Raw genomic sequence first — 15,302 nt, 5'->3', positions numbered from 1 at the left:
TGAGAAAGTCTCTTCGTAGTCAACCCCTTGAACTTGTCGATAACCCTTAGCGACAAGCCGAGCTTTATAGATGGTCACATTACCATCCGCGTCTGTCTTCTTCTTAAAGATCCATTTATTTTCTATGGCTCGCCGGTCAACGGGCAAGTCAGTCAAAGTCCATACTTTGTTTTCATATATGGATCCTATCTCGGATTTCATGGCTTCCAGCCATTTGTCAGAATCTGGGCCCGCCATCGCTTCTTCATAGTTCGAAGGTTCACCGTTGTCTAACAACATGATTTCCAAGACAGGGTTACCGTACCACTCTGGTGCGGAACGTGTCCTTGTGGACCTACAAAGTTCAGTAGCAACTTGATCTGAAGTTTCATGATCATCATCATCAACTTCCTCTCTAGTCGGTGCAGGCACCTCAGGAACATTTTCTTGAGCTGCGCCACTTACCGGTTCAAGAGGTAATACTTCATCAAGTTCTACCTTCCTTCCACTTATTTCTTTCGATAGAAACTCTTTCTCTAGAAAGGACCCATTCTTGGCAACAAAGATCTTGCCTTCGGATCTGAGGTAGAAGGTATACCCAACAGTTTCTTTAGGGTATCCTATGAAGACGCATTTTTTCGACTTGGGTTCGAGATTTTCAGGTTGAAGTTTCTTGACATAAGCATCGCATCCCCAAACTTTTAGAAACGACAGCTTAGGTTTCTTCCCAAACCATAATTCATACGGTGTCGTCTCAACGGATTTCGACAGAGCCTTATTTAAAGTGAATGCGGCAGTCTCTAAAGCATAGCCCCAAATGATAGCGGTAAATCGGTAAGATACATCATAGATCGCACCATATCTAATAGAGTGCGATTACGACGTTCGGGCACACCATTACGCTGAGGTGTTCCAGGCAACGTGAGTTGTGAAACTATTCCACATTTTCTTAAGTGTGTGCCAAATTCGTGACTCAAGTATTCTCCCCCACGATCTGATCGCAAGAACTTGATTTTCCTGTCACATTGATTCTCAACCTCACTCTAAAATTCCTTGAACTTTTCAAAGGTCTCAGACTTGTGTTTCATTAAGTAGACATACCAATATCTACTCAAGTCATCAGTGAGGGTGAGAACATAACGATAGCCACCGCGAGCCTCAACACTCATTGGACCGCACACATCAGTATGTATGATTTCCAATAAGTTGGTTGCTCGCTCCATTGTTCCTGAGAACGGAGTCTTGGTCATTTTACCCATGAGGCATGGTTTGCACGTGTCAAATGGTTCGTAATCAAGAGACTCTAAAAGTCCATCTGCATGGAGCTTCTTCATGCGTTTGACACCTATGTGACCAAGACGGCAGTGCCACAAGTATGTGGGACTATCATTATCAACCTTACATCTTTTGGTATTCACACTATGAATATGTGTAGCATTACGCTCGAGATTCATTAAGAATAAACCATTCACCATCGGAGCATGACCATAAAACATATCTCTCATATAAATAGAACAACCATTATTCTCGGATTTAAATGAGTAGCCATCTCGAATTAAACGAGATCCTGATACAATGTTCATGCTCAAACCTGGCACTAAATAACAATTATTGAGGTTTAAAACTAATCCCGTAGGTAAATGTAGAGGTAGCGTGCCGACGGTGATCACATCGACATTGGAACCATTCCCGACGCGCATCGTCACCTCGTCCTTTGCCAATCTCCGCTTATTCCGCAGCTCCTGCTTTGAGTTACAAATGTGAGCAACCGCACCGAATACCCAGGAGCTACTACGAGTACTGGTAAGGTACACATCAATTACATGTATATCACATATACCTTTCGTGATGCCGGCCTTCTTGTCCTCTAAGTATTTGGGGCAGTTCCGCTTCCAGTGACCACTTCCCTTGCAATAAAAACACTCAGTCTCGGGCTTGGGTCCATTCTTTGGCTTCTTCCCGGCAGCTTGCTTACCAGGAGCGGCAACTCCCTTGCCGTCCTTCTTGAAGTTCTTCTTACCCTTGCCTTTCTTGAACTTAGTGGTTTTATTCACCATCAACACTTGATGTTCCTTTTTGACTTCTACCTCTGCTGATTTCAGCATTGCAAATACTTCAGGAATGGTCTTTTCCATCCCCTGCATATTAAAGTTCATCACAAAGCTCTTGTAGCTTGGTGGAAGCGACTGAAGGATTCTGTCAATGACCGCGTCATCCGGGAGATTAACTCCCAGCTGAGTCAAGCGGTTATGCAACCCAGACTTTGTGAGTATGTGCTCACTGACAGAACTATTTTCCTCCATCTTACAGCTGAAGAACTTGTTGGAGACTTCATATCTCTTGACTCGAGCATGAGCTTGGAAAACCATTTTCAGCTCTTCGAACATCTCATATGCTCCGTGTCGCTCAAAACGCTTTTGGAGCCCCGGTTCTAAGCTGTAAAGCATGTCGCACTGAACGAGGGAGTAATCATCAGCACGTGTCTACCAAGCGTTCATAACGTCTTGGTTCTGTGGGACGGGTGCGTCACCTAGCGGTGCTTCTAGGACATAATCTTTCTTTGCAGCTATGAGGATGATCCTCAGGTTCCGGACCCAGTCCGTATAATTGCTGCCATCGTCTTTCGGCTTGGTTTTCTCTAGGAATGCATTGAAGTTGAGGACAACGTTGGCCATTTGATCTACAAGACATATTGTAAAGATTTTAGACTAAGTTCATGATAATTAAGTTCATCTAATCAAATTATTCAATGAACTCCCACTCAGATAGACATCCCTCCAGTCATCTAAGTATAACATGATCCGAGTTAACTAGGCCGTGTCCGATCATCACGTGAGACGGACTAGTCAACATCGGTGAACATCTTCATGTTGATCGTATCTTCTATACTACTCATGCTCGACCTTTCGGTCTTTTGTGTTCCGAGGCCATGTCTGTACATGCTAGGCTCGTCAAGTCAACCTAAGTGTTTGCATGTGTAAATCTGTCTTACACCCATTGTATGTGAACGTTGGAATCTATCACACCCGATCATCACGTGGTGCTTCGAAACAACAAACTGTCGCAACGGCGCACAGTTAGGGGGAACACTTTCTTGAAATTATTATGAGGGATCATCTTATTTACTACCGTCGTTCTAAGTAAACAAGATGCAAAAACATGATAAACATCACATGCAATCAAATAATAGTGACATGATATGGCCAATATCATATAGCTCCTTTGATCTCCATCTTGGGGCTCCATGATCATCTTGTCACCGGCATGACACCATGATCTCCATCATCGTGTCTCCATGGAGTTGCTCGCCAACTATTACTTCTACTACTATGGCTAACACGTTTAGCAATAAAGTAAAGTAATTTACATGGCGTTTCTCAATGACACGCAGGTCATACAAAAATAAAGACAACTCCTATGGCTCCTGCCGGTTGTCATACTCATCGACATGCAAGTCGTGATTCCTATTACAAGAACATGATCTCATACATCACATATATATCATTCATCATTCATGACAACTTTGGCCATATCACATCACATGACAATTGCTGCAAAAACAAGTTAGACGTCCTCTAATTATTGTTGCAAGTTTTACGTGGCTGCAATAGGGTTCTAGCAAGAACGTTTTCTTACCTACGTAAAAGCCACAACGTGATTTGTCAACTTCTATTTACCCTTCATAAGGACCCTTTTCGTCGAATCCGCTCCAACTAAAGTGGGAGAGACAGACACTCGCTAGCCACCTTATGCAACTAATGCATGTCAGTCGGTGGAACCTGTCTCACGTAAGCGTACGTGTAAGGTCGGTCCGGGCCGCTTCATCCCACAATACCGCTGAAGCAAAATAAGACTAGTAGCGGCAAGAAAGTTGACAACATCTACGCCCACAACAAATTGTGTTCTACTCGTGCAAAGAGAACTACGCATAAACCTAGCTCATGATGCCACTGTTAGGGAACGTTGCAGAAAACAAAATTTTTCCTATGTTTCACCAAGATCAATCTATGGAGTCAACTAGCAACGAGAGGAGAGTGCATCTACATACCCTTGTAGATCGCGAGCGGAAGCGTTCAAGAGAACGGGGATGATGGAGTCGTACTCGCCGTGATCCAAATCACCGATGACCAAGTGCCGAACGGACGGCACCTTCGCGTTCAACACACGTACGGAGCAGATGACGTCTCCTCCTTCTTGTTCCAGCAAGGGAGAAGGAGAGGTTGATGAAGATCCAGCAGCACAACGGCGTGGTGGTGGATGCAGCAATGATCGCAGCAGGGCTTCGCCGAGCTTCTGCGAGAGGGAGAGGTGTAGCAGGGGAGAGGGAGGCGCCAAGACTTGAGGTGCGGCTGCCCTCCCTCCCCCCCTTTATATAGGCCCCCTGGGGGGCGCCGGCCCTGGAGATGGGATCTCCCAAGGGGGCGGCGGCCAAGGGGGGTGGAGTGCCCCCCAAGGCAAGTGGAGGCGCCCCCCACCCTAGGGTTTCCAACCCTAGGCGCAGGGGGGCCCAAGGGGGGGCACCAGCCCACTATGGGCTGGTTCCCCTCCCCACTTCAGCCCATGGGGCCCTCCGGGATGGGTGGCCCCACCCGGTGGACCCCCGGGACCCATCTGGTGGTCCCGGTACAATACCGGTGACCCCGAATCTTTCCCGATGGCCGAAACTACACTTCCTATATATAATTCTTCACCTCCGGACCATTCTGGAACTCCTCATGACGTCCAGGATCTCATCCGGGACTCCGAACAACTTTCAGATTACTGCATACTCATATCTCTACAACCCTAGCGTCACCGAACCTTAAGTGTGTAGACCCTACAGGTTCGGGAGACACGTAGACATGACCGAGATGGCTCTCCGGCCAATAACCAACAGCGGGATCTGGATACCCATGTTGGCTCCCACATGCTCCTCGATGATCTCATCGGATGAACCACGATGTCGAGGATTCAAGCAACCCCGTATATAATTCCCTTTGTCAATCGGTAAGTTACTTGCCCGAGACTCGATCGTCGGTTTCCCAATACCTTGTTCAGTCTCGTTACGAGCAAGTCACTTTACTCGTACCGTAATGCATGATCTCGTGATCAACCACTTGATCACATTGAGCTCATTATGATGATGCATTACCGAGTGGGCCCAGAGATACCTCTTCGTCATACGGAGTGACAAATCCCAGTCTCGATTCGTGCCAACCCAACAGACACTTTCGGAAACACCTGTAATGTACCTTTATAGTCACCCAGTTACGTTGTGACGTTTGGTACACCCAAAGCACTCCTACGGTATCCGGGAGTTGCATAATATCATGGTCTAAGGAAATGATACTTGACATTCAGAAAAGCTACAGCAAACGAACTACACGATCTTTGAGCTAAGCTTAGGATTGGGTCTTGTCCATCACATCATTCTCCTAATGATGTGATCCCGTTATCAATGACATCCCCATGTCCATAGCCAGGAAACCATGACTATCTGTTGATCAACGAGCTAGTCAACTAGACGCTCACTAGGGACACATTGTGGTCTATGTATTCACACATGTATTACGATTTCCGGATAATACAATTATAGCATGAATAATAGACAATTATCATGAACAAGGAAATATAATAATCATTTTATTATTGCCTCTAGGGCATATTTCCAACACTACTCCCACCGCTGGCCAGGCCATCCCTCTACTCACCCATACCCCCTGTTATTCTGCAGCGACGGCAGCCACACACCACAGCTGAACCAGTGAACCCTTGTACTCCTCTCTGAATGGGGCATCCACTGCCGCGTCTTCCCCGGCTCCATGTCATCCCCTTCCTAGGCCTCGTTGTCGTCCACCGCCTTGGTGGTCTCAGCGCGGCGTGGTCAATGTGGTCAAGGAATGACTTCCATCGGAAGAGTACTATACGTGGAGAGGCTAACAGCTGGGTCCACGGCTGCAGCAAGGAAGTGCCTCCTTATTACGCGCAAAATAATGATTCCTCCACCTGACAACAGGGACCCACTGGACGGGCCACCGTATTTCGCAAAAAAAACATTTCCCCCCTGACTGCTGGGACCCACCAGCTACATCTTCGCATGCAAGGAAGTGCCTCCTTATCCTCCCTGACAGTCGGGACCCACCAGGTCGAAGCGTACGTAGCATTGCCATTATGGTCGCGAACGTGTACATACATACTGATCGATTGGTCTGTTTGCAGGCTGCAATGATGAACCATGGCCGAGTAAGGAAGGGCACGTGTCGTAGTAGAGGCGCAGATGTAGCATGTACACGTACGTACAGTCAGGGTGCAAGAAAGTAAATACGGCCATGCACATACATACGGGCGGGGTCTCGAATGCCTACTCGCGCATATGTATGACCAGGGCTCGTGTACATGGAGAGGCAGCGATGGCGTCCTGTTCATCGGCAGCCAACCGACTGGGTCAGAACGGAGAAACTGTGTGCTGTTCATCAGGAGGCAACAGAACGTGTGTTGTTCATCGGGAGCCAACCGGCTTGGATGGAACAACCGATCGAAATGAGGCATGGCGTACCGTAGAATGGAGGAAACGGCCTTGTGTTCGACCGCCAACGGTCGAAATGGGATCCTGTTCACCGGGAGGGGAGTGGCGTACTGCAAAATGAGGAAATGGACTTCTCTTCGACCTCCTACGGTCCAAACGGGGTCCTGTCGATTGAGAGGGGTGTGGCGTACCGCAAAACGAAGGAAATGTACTTGTGTTGGAGCGCTACGGTCGAAACGGGGGTCCTGTTCATCGGGAGGGGTGTGGCGTACCGCAAAATGGGACTCCACGGGCTACTGTTCATCTTCACTGTCGACCTCTACCAGCCTCCACGGGCTACTATTCATCCACTGTCGACCTCCTCCAGCCTCCACCTGCGACTGTTCATCCATGGGCTCCTGTTCATCCAGCCTCCACCGCTCCTCCACCGGCTACTATTCAAACAGCCCTCTCCACGGGGTCCTGTTCAACCACCCCTCCACGAGCTACTATCCATCAAGCTTTCACCGGCTATTGTTCAACCAGCCCTCCATGGGGTCCTGTTCATCCAGTCCTCCACGAGGTCCTGTTCATCCAACCTCAACCGGCTCGACCGGGGTCCTGTTCATCCAGCGGCAACGACCTCTACTACCGTGGGGTCCTGTTCATCCAACCCCCATGTGGAACTATTCATCCAACCCCCCAACAACGCTCACTGTTCATCAAGAGGCAGCAGGTTCGATCGGCTTCAGTTAGCTGTAGTAGCGAATGAATCGCTCGATCGGGTTCAGTTAACATCTAGGGATCGATCGATCACTCGGGTCTAGTAACGCGTAGCCTTCAGTGCAATCGCTCGGGTTTAGTAGGCGAATGCCTCACTCGGGTTCAGTTAGAGCCCAACGCCTCGCACCCATGCGCGTATGTGTATGAGAGAAACGCGCATCACTCGGCCCCTGACCACCCACCGTAACCGGGAACTCCCCGATATTTTCCTCGCCCTCGCTTCTACCACGGTTTTTTCCGTCATGGACGGCCCAAAGAATGTCATGCAGCTGCGTCTCCGGCCCACCCAGGATGAAAAGCCCATTTTCCGTCATGATTTTTTTGTCATAGAAGTAGGAGCCCACCACATCTATGATGATACCGGGTTTTGTCACACTTATCGTCATAGAAGTGTCATAAGCATGATAGAAAAAATTTGTTCGGCCGAAAATGTCACGGATGTGTCTTTTTTATGTAGTGAATATACTCATATATAGATGACCTAGTCATCGTCAATTGCTTGATAGATGCTAGAGTGTTTGTGCATGCTTTACCACATATTTCATTTGCTATCTTATTGTGTGCGCATGTTGGTTGCATAATTTTCTCCATTCGAGGACATCCATTTGTTGCTTTGATTGTTTGGTCTTTCTTTTTGCCAAATGGATGGACAAGAATCCCTAAGAACTCCCTCTAGCTATCTATACTTTTCTCGTCTCAAACTCTATTCATGCTACATCACAAAGTTTGAACAAGTCGAATTTGGACCCTTCGGGTGAGAAGCACTCGGAGCCATCGATCCGTCAAGGGCTTAAACTTCCAAAACCTCTTAATGGCTTTCGGTCTGACCGATTCTTTCCCCTCGGTCCCACCCAAATCGTTGAGTTGATCTAGGTTTTCACCTTGGTGCAACCGATTAGAACTGTTTGGTCTCACCGAGTTGCAGCAACCGCTTGTGATTCTGCATCTCGGTGCTACCGAGTCATTCCACTCGGTCACACCGATAGTGACTGGGCATATATACGCCGCGGGTTGAAATTTGGAAAATTCTTCAAACACCCAACTGCGCCTACCCAGTTATGCCGCCCTCCTGGTCTCCGGATCCTCTCCGTTGTCACTAGCGCCCTCCTGTCGCTGGTCTTCATCACCGTCAACAGAAATCTCACCACCGGTGTCGCCGTAGCGAGTTCGTCGCCAAGCTAGGGTACAAACTCGATCTCTTTGTGTGTCCTTTTACTCTAATTCTTCTACAAAGATTAATGCCTAGTTTCTTGCCACGATTGAGATAAATCTATCCACCGAAAACTCCATTAGAATAGATTTTATGCAAAAACTTAGGGTTAGGTTTCTGCTGAACTCCTCTCGGACCGACCGATCTGAAGATTTCGGTCTCACTAATTTGGCTCAGGCCATTGCACATGTACTACTCAGTCTGACCGAAGTGTACTAATCGGTGTGACCAAGTTCACTTTCTCTGTGAAACCCTAGCATGTCGGAGTCACCAAACTGCATTTCGGTCTGATCGAAATTGTATGTTTAGACTCTAAAGTTGCTTCGGTGTCACCGAGTTTGTCATATCGGTAGCTCCGAAATGCTTTCTCCAGAAAACTAAAATTAAGTTTTTGTCTCAATGTTTTGCAAAAATAGCAGTGCTTTGTGATGCTCATCCACTCTACCTATACCTATCTATTCAAAAGGTCAGCTTCAGAGATGTCAGAAGGCAGTGACAATCAGAACAGGTCAGAGGAGCAGGTGAATCTCAGTGAGGGCACTAGTCCCTCTAGCAACAGCTATGATGAAGGTAGCAAAAGTACACCCGGCAATTTGCCTAAAGCTGCAACTAGGCAAAGAAAGAAGAAAACCTTAGAATCTGAATATGAGGACTTTGTTGAAGATGTGACTTACAAGAGGAAAGTTCTGAAGAAGGAGTATGCTACTACTGCTGCCACCAAGCCTAGTGCTAAGAAAGCTCCACCTAGGAGAGCTCCAATGTCCAAACCCAGGAACATTCCTACAAAAGAAACTATGCAACTCACTATAGAGCAATCAGATGATGATGATGAGGCTGCAAGAAAAAGAGAGCAAGAACCACCACTAAAAAGGTGCTTGGAAAACCTTCTATGAGGAGAAGTGATGATGAAGATGAGGAGGAGGAGGAAGAGGCGGTTGCACCACCTCCAAAATCTCAGAAGCTCATGGGGGATGCAATAAGGTCTCGGGCTGCTCCATCTAAGCCCAAGTCTGTCCCCAAGCCATCTGCTCAAGCTCAAGCTCCAAAAGCATCTGCACCCAAGAGATCCACCAAAAACATCCCTCCTGCTGAGAAGAACAAGGCCCCAGTGCCAGAAGCTCAAGAGGATGAGGAGCAGCAAGTGCTCAGAAGGTTAAAGCCAAAGATTCATGATCACATTGATGATCATCTTGTTGCTGAGAATATGAAGGAAAGGAAGGATGTAGGTCTGAGATTGTGGAGACAGACTGATCCATATGCTATGAGGAGAAGAACTGCTGTTGATTATCGCTTTCACACCAAAAAACATCAAGATTTCTATGAGATATTCTTATTGGACAAGAAACCTATTGTCTGTGACATGAAATGGGTTGACTGGAAGTACATTGATGACAATGAGGATTACTTCCCATGAGTACATGAAATTTTCAGAATGAACGGTGTTGACACTTCTGTTGGTCAAAAGTAGAGAAAATGGAATGATGAGATGATTATGCAATTCTATTCAATTGCTCATTTCTACCCAGATGGCAAGATTGTCTGGGTGACAGAAGGAACAAGGTATCAATCTTCAATTGCTGAATGTGCCAAGGAAGATGAAAATGACACAGATGTGTATGCCAAGCCCAGAAAGGATCACAACTCCATGGTTCACATGTATAAGCCAATTCCTCATGCTGCATTGGAAACTCATAAGTTTGGATCCATCTATTATTTGATGTCAGGTCTAACCACAATGAACACTATATTGAGGCACACTTTGTTGCCCAAATCAGGAGATTATAGAATGATCCGTGGTCACTCGATCAACTTGCTTCATATGTTTGATGTGCCACAAAAGTTCAAGGTGATGAGCTTAATAGTTGAAACAGTGAAGATAACTGCAGCTGATCAGAAGAGATCATGTGGATATGCCCCTCACATTCAAATATTGATCAATTCCAAGATGGGAACAGGGACATATCTTCTTGACAAAGAGCACCTTCCCCTGAGGCCAGAATTTGAGGACAACGAGGTTGTCATGGATGCATCACATCCTACTTCAGTAGAAGCCCAGGAGAAGAGAGAGAGCAAAGGCTGCTAAAGCAGCAAGGACAACTAGTGTACCAGATGCTTTAGTAATCAATCTCAAGACCAAGCAAGATCAAATCAGTTATCCGCTTGAGGCAACCGTGAGAATTGAGAAAGGACTAGCAACCCTGACTCGAAATCAAGAGAGTCTTGAGAGGATCTTTGAGACAAAACTTCATGATCTAGATGTGAAGGTCATCGAGATTCAGACCACTGTTGAGAAGTTGCAGGAAGAAGTTGAAGACGGGAATGATAGAGCTACCACAGACACATTCTAGAGAGTGCCAAGGGCACAAAGGTCTTCAGCACTGCCAGTTGCCAGAGACTTCAGAGCTACTACTTCAGCACCTGCAACAACTACCACTGTTGTACCTCCAGTTGCAACTCCTCCAGCTCCTCAGACATCTTCAGAAGCAATCGCCATCTACGGACACTGGAGCAACCAGCCAGAAGACCACTTTAGGAGCTCCCGAAGATCGTGCCTAGAGTGCCACATAACACTATGCATTTTCGAGCTTTTTGGTAACTTGTTTCCAAAGGGGGAGGAAGTGTATAGATCATTAGGCTTCGAGAGAGAGTGTGTTTTGCCTTTTGTTGCCTCTCTTGCTACTTTCTACTTTGATCGTTTGCTCGTTTGATTCCTATGCTAATATTTGTGCTTGCTCGTGAGATACTTTTATGATCATGTGTTTGATCATACTATGGTTTAATGTGTGCTTGAATGCCTATCTCCATTATCTGTGTATGATCAATCATGGTTTGTCCTTGGTGATGAGTGCATGTTCTTTATATCTTATCATTTTGGGCCCTCCACCAAGATGTATGTGACATGGAAGAGTGACCCATGATCCTAATCGATTGTGCATTTGCATTCAAAAGCAAATTTTAAATAATGCACAAATTTAGGGGGAGCTCTTGCTTATCACATACTTCTCTAAGCGACGATGTATTTCATTCATATTATTGTTTGTCTAGGCTTTGATCTATATGTTGTCATCAATTACCAAAAAGGGGGAGATTAGAAGTGCAACTAATCCCCGGGTGGTTTTGGTAATTCATAACAACATATAGCTCATTAAACTAATATCCATTCAAGTTAAATATTTCAGAAAGTTCAATGATTGGCATGGCATGTACTAGAGATGTGGACCCGTCAAAATGCTAAGGACAAAGATTGGCAAAAGCTCAAGACTCTTCATTTTCATTTTAGTGATCCAGGATCACATTGAGTCCATAGGAAAAGCCATTACTATTAAAAGGGGATGAGGTGTTGCTTAATGGTCTACTTCTCAAAGTGCTTAGTGATATGCTCCAAAACCCTCAACCACTTTCTCATTTCCAAATATGTCCAAAATCCAAAGTCAAACTCAGCCCTACCGATTTGATTTATCTGGTGCCACCGAGTTCTTTTGACATAGCCATTGCCAGAAACCCTAGACAATTCGGTCTCACCGATATGGATCTCGGTCCACCGAGATGGCAATGCAAACTCTCTGTTTCCCTTCATAACATTTCGGTCTTACCGAGATGAGCGATCGGTCCCATCGAGTTTGCCTGGCCAACTCTCTGTTTACTCATTGCTTAAATCGGTCTCACTGAGTTCATGCAATCGGTCACACCGAGATGAGGTTTTTCCCTAGCCCTAGCACATCGGTCCCACCGAGTTGATCACGTCGGTCTCACCGAGATTCCTAATGTTCACATTTTGAACTGAATCGGTCTCGCCGAGTTCTTCTATTCGGTTTGACCGAGTTTGGTCAAATGTGTGTAATGGTTGGATTTTGTGTGGAGGCTATATATACCCCTCACCCCTTCTCTATTCAAGAGATAGCCATCAGAACGTGCCTACACTTCCACTACTCATTTTCTGGGAGAGAACCACCAATTCATGTGTTGGGACCAAGACATTCCAATCCAATCACAAGAATCTTGATGTCTAGCCTCCCCAAGTTGCTTTCCATTCAAATCATCTTTCCACCATAGCCAAATCTGTGTGAGAGAGAGTTGAGTGTTGGGGAGAGTATCATTTGAAGCACAAGAGTAAGGAGTTCATCATCAACACACCGTTTATTACCTTTTGGAGAGTGGTGTCCCCTAGATTGATTAGGTGTCACTTGGGAGCCTCCGACAAGATTGTGGAGTTGAACCAAGGAGTTTGTAAGGGCAAGGAGCTCGCCTACTTCGTGAAGATCTACCCGAGTGAGGCAAGTCCTTCGTGGGCGATGGACATGGTGGGATAGACAAGGTTATTTCTTCGTGGACCCTTCGTGGGTAGAGCCCTTCATGGACTCGTGCAACCGTTACCCTTCGTGGGTTGAAGTCTCCATCAACATGGACGTACGATAGCACCACCTATCGGAACCAGGCCAAAACTCCCCATGTCTACATCGCGTTTGCCTTCTCCAAACCCTTCCCGTTACCTTCATATGCAATGTTTTTCTTTTCGCTGCTACACTCTTAGAATTGCATGTGTAGGTTGATTGCTTGACTTGTGCTAAGTTGCTAAAATCTGCCAAGACTTAAAATTGGGAAAAGGCTAGATTTTTATATGGTCAAGTAGTTTAATCACCCTCTCTAGACCTACTTTTGATCCTACAATGTCTCCGCCATCGCTCGCATAGTTTGTCTTATTTGCCACGTATCACTGTGTCGGCCTCTACTCGCGTCCCTCGGCGCACTCTGCTCGCCGTTAGGCGCCGCAACGCGCTGTGCTCACCGTTAGGCACTACGGCGTGTTCTGCTCGTGTGTGTCGGTGCAGTCTGCTGTTCCTCGGCGCGCTCTACTCGTGTACCTCCACGCGCTCTGCCTGTGGACACTTTTCCTTGTGTGTTCAATTGCTATTTGAATATATATGGTTGCTCGCCGTTGAGGCGCCGCGGAGCGCTCTACTTGCGTCCTTGCGCGCACGCTCTGTCAGCGGTTGGGGCATGTGCACGATCACGTTGGGGGCCCATATGCATGCGGTTGCACCGTGGCGTTGCCGCGGTGCAGTTACGTGCAACACGATGGAGTTACGCACTGTAAATTAGAACTACCATCCGGGCGTGGGGATATTCCAGTCCATTCGGCTTCCCCATTAATTCCCGCGACCATTATAACCTTAGTCTCTTCAACCTTTTGATCTCGCCCCACACAACAAGCACACCCACCATGACACATACAGAGAGGATATCTAGCGGTGCTCCAATGGAGTTCGGTGAGCATAAAGTCAAGACCCACGCGAGGGAGACGAATCTCACGATGGTGTACACCATCGATCCGGCCGTGGTGGAGGACTACATCAACACCATGGAGCAGTTGCTTGCTGGAGACAAGTACAAGGTGGTCGGCATCGACCTCCAGTACACCATCGGTCTTCCCAACAAAGATCAAAAGGTTGTCGTCGCCCAGTTGTGCGCGCGCCATCATGTCCTCATCTACCACTACTACATGGCCACAGAGACTTACGACCGTTTCGCCAGGTTTGTTAACAACACCGACTACAAGTTCGCTATGATGGAAACCACCAACGATGTAAAAGCGCTCAGGGTTACGGGCTTGGCCTGCAAAAACCTTGTTGAAATTCGTGAGCAGTACAGGGTCTGGGGTAGCACGAAGAAGGACTCCCTGGTTGAACTCGCCTCGGCCATCATCAACCCCTACTACGAAAATATGAAGCAGGATGCCAAGAGAACAAGTCCCGTATCCTGGCACGGGGCCTGGATGTGGCAACTGGATGAACCTCACCCCAGGTTCGCGTCCAAGAGCGTGTACACATGCTATGAGATGCACAGGCGGATCGTTGACATGAGGAAGTGCCTCGTTACCGAAACCGATGAGGCCGGATCGAGCCACAAGCAGAGTAGTAGCGGCAAGCGTCACAAGAAGTAGATGATGATCAGATGATCGTTTATCCTAGTTAATTATGCATGTAATATATAGTTGACTTTGATGTGTGGAATTGTCATGTGTGTAGTAGCCACATATGTAATTATGCATGTAATAGTTTACTTTGGTGTGTGCAAATGTCATGTGTGTGGTAGCCACCTATGTAATTGGATGTTTAATTTGGTTATGCAACCATATCCTTATAAGTGAGTGTGTGTGTGTGTGTGTGTTGTTGTTCTGTATGCAATCCCAACGCACAACACACACGTCTTATTAGCAGCAATCATCTATGTTATTATCGGTCTTCACACACATTTCTGATTACAGACCTATTTGCCGCGTATCACATATATCTTGTTAAACTGAACCGTTTATGTTATCTTGGCTTAACGCAAACAGTTCATCCGAGTGAACTGTTTGCCCTCTATCGCACACACCTTGATCTGGCTGACCGTTTCTTTTGTTCCACCTAATCACAAACAGTTCATTTGAGTGAACCGTATGCCGTATATTGCACACACCTTCATTTGGCCGCCCATTTTTGTTCTTCCGCCTCATTGCAAACAGTTCACTGAACTGAACCGTATGCCCAGCATCGCACACACAACTAAAATCTGAACCGTGTTTGATGTACCCGCCATCGCAAACGTTTTGCATCTTTCTTGACCGTTTTTACATCATCGATTGCGATTATTACATCGCACACAGTTTCGTCGAAGGGTCTCTGATTGTAGTGTCGCGTTAGCAACATCCTGCAGTAGTGACCCTTACACTTGGGGATTGCCGAACCACTCCTATGGAAGAGCAAGCATGGCATCTTGATGGGAAGCCTGACAGCAGGCCTGCCCCCGGGCCCAGAAGACGCGAAGAAGGCCCAATAAGAAGGGGAGCCCGGGGTTCTGATAGAG

Source organism: Triticum urartu, chromosome 6, assembly GCF_003073215.2.
Source record: "Triticum urartu cultivar G1812 chromosome 6, Tu2.1, whole genome shotgun sequence".
NCBI lineage: Eukaryota > Viridiplantae > Streptophyta > Magnoliopsida > Poales > Poaceae > Triticum > Triticum urartu.
The sequence above is the reverse complement of the archived record's forward strand: the minus strand, read 5'-3'. Positions refer to the sequence as shown.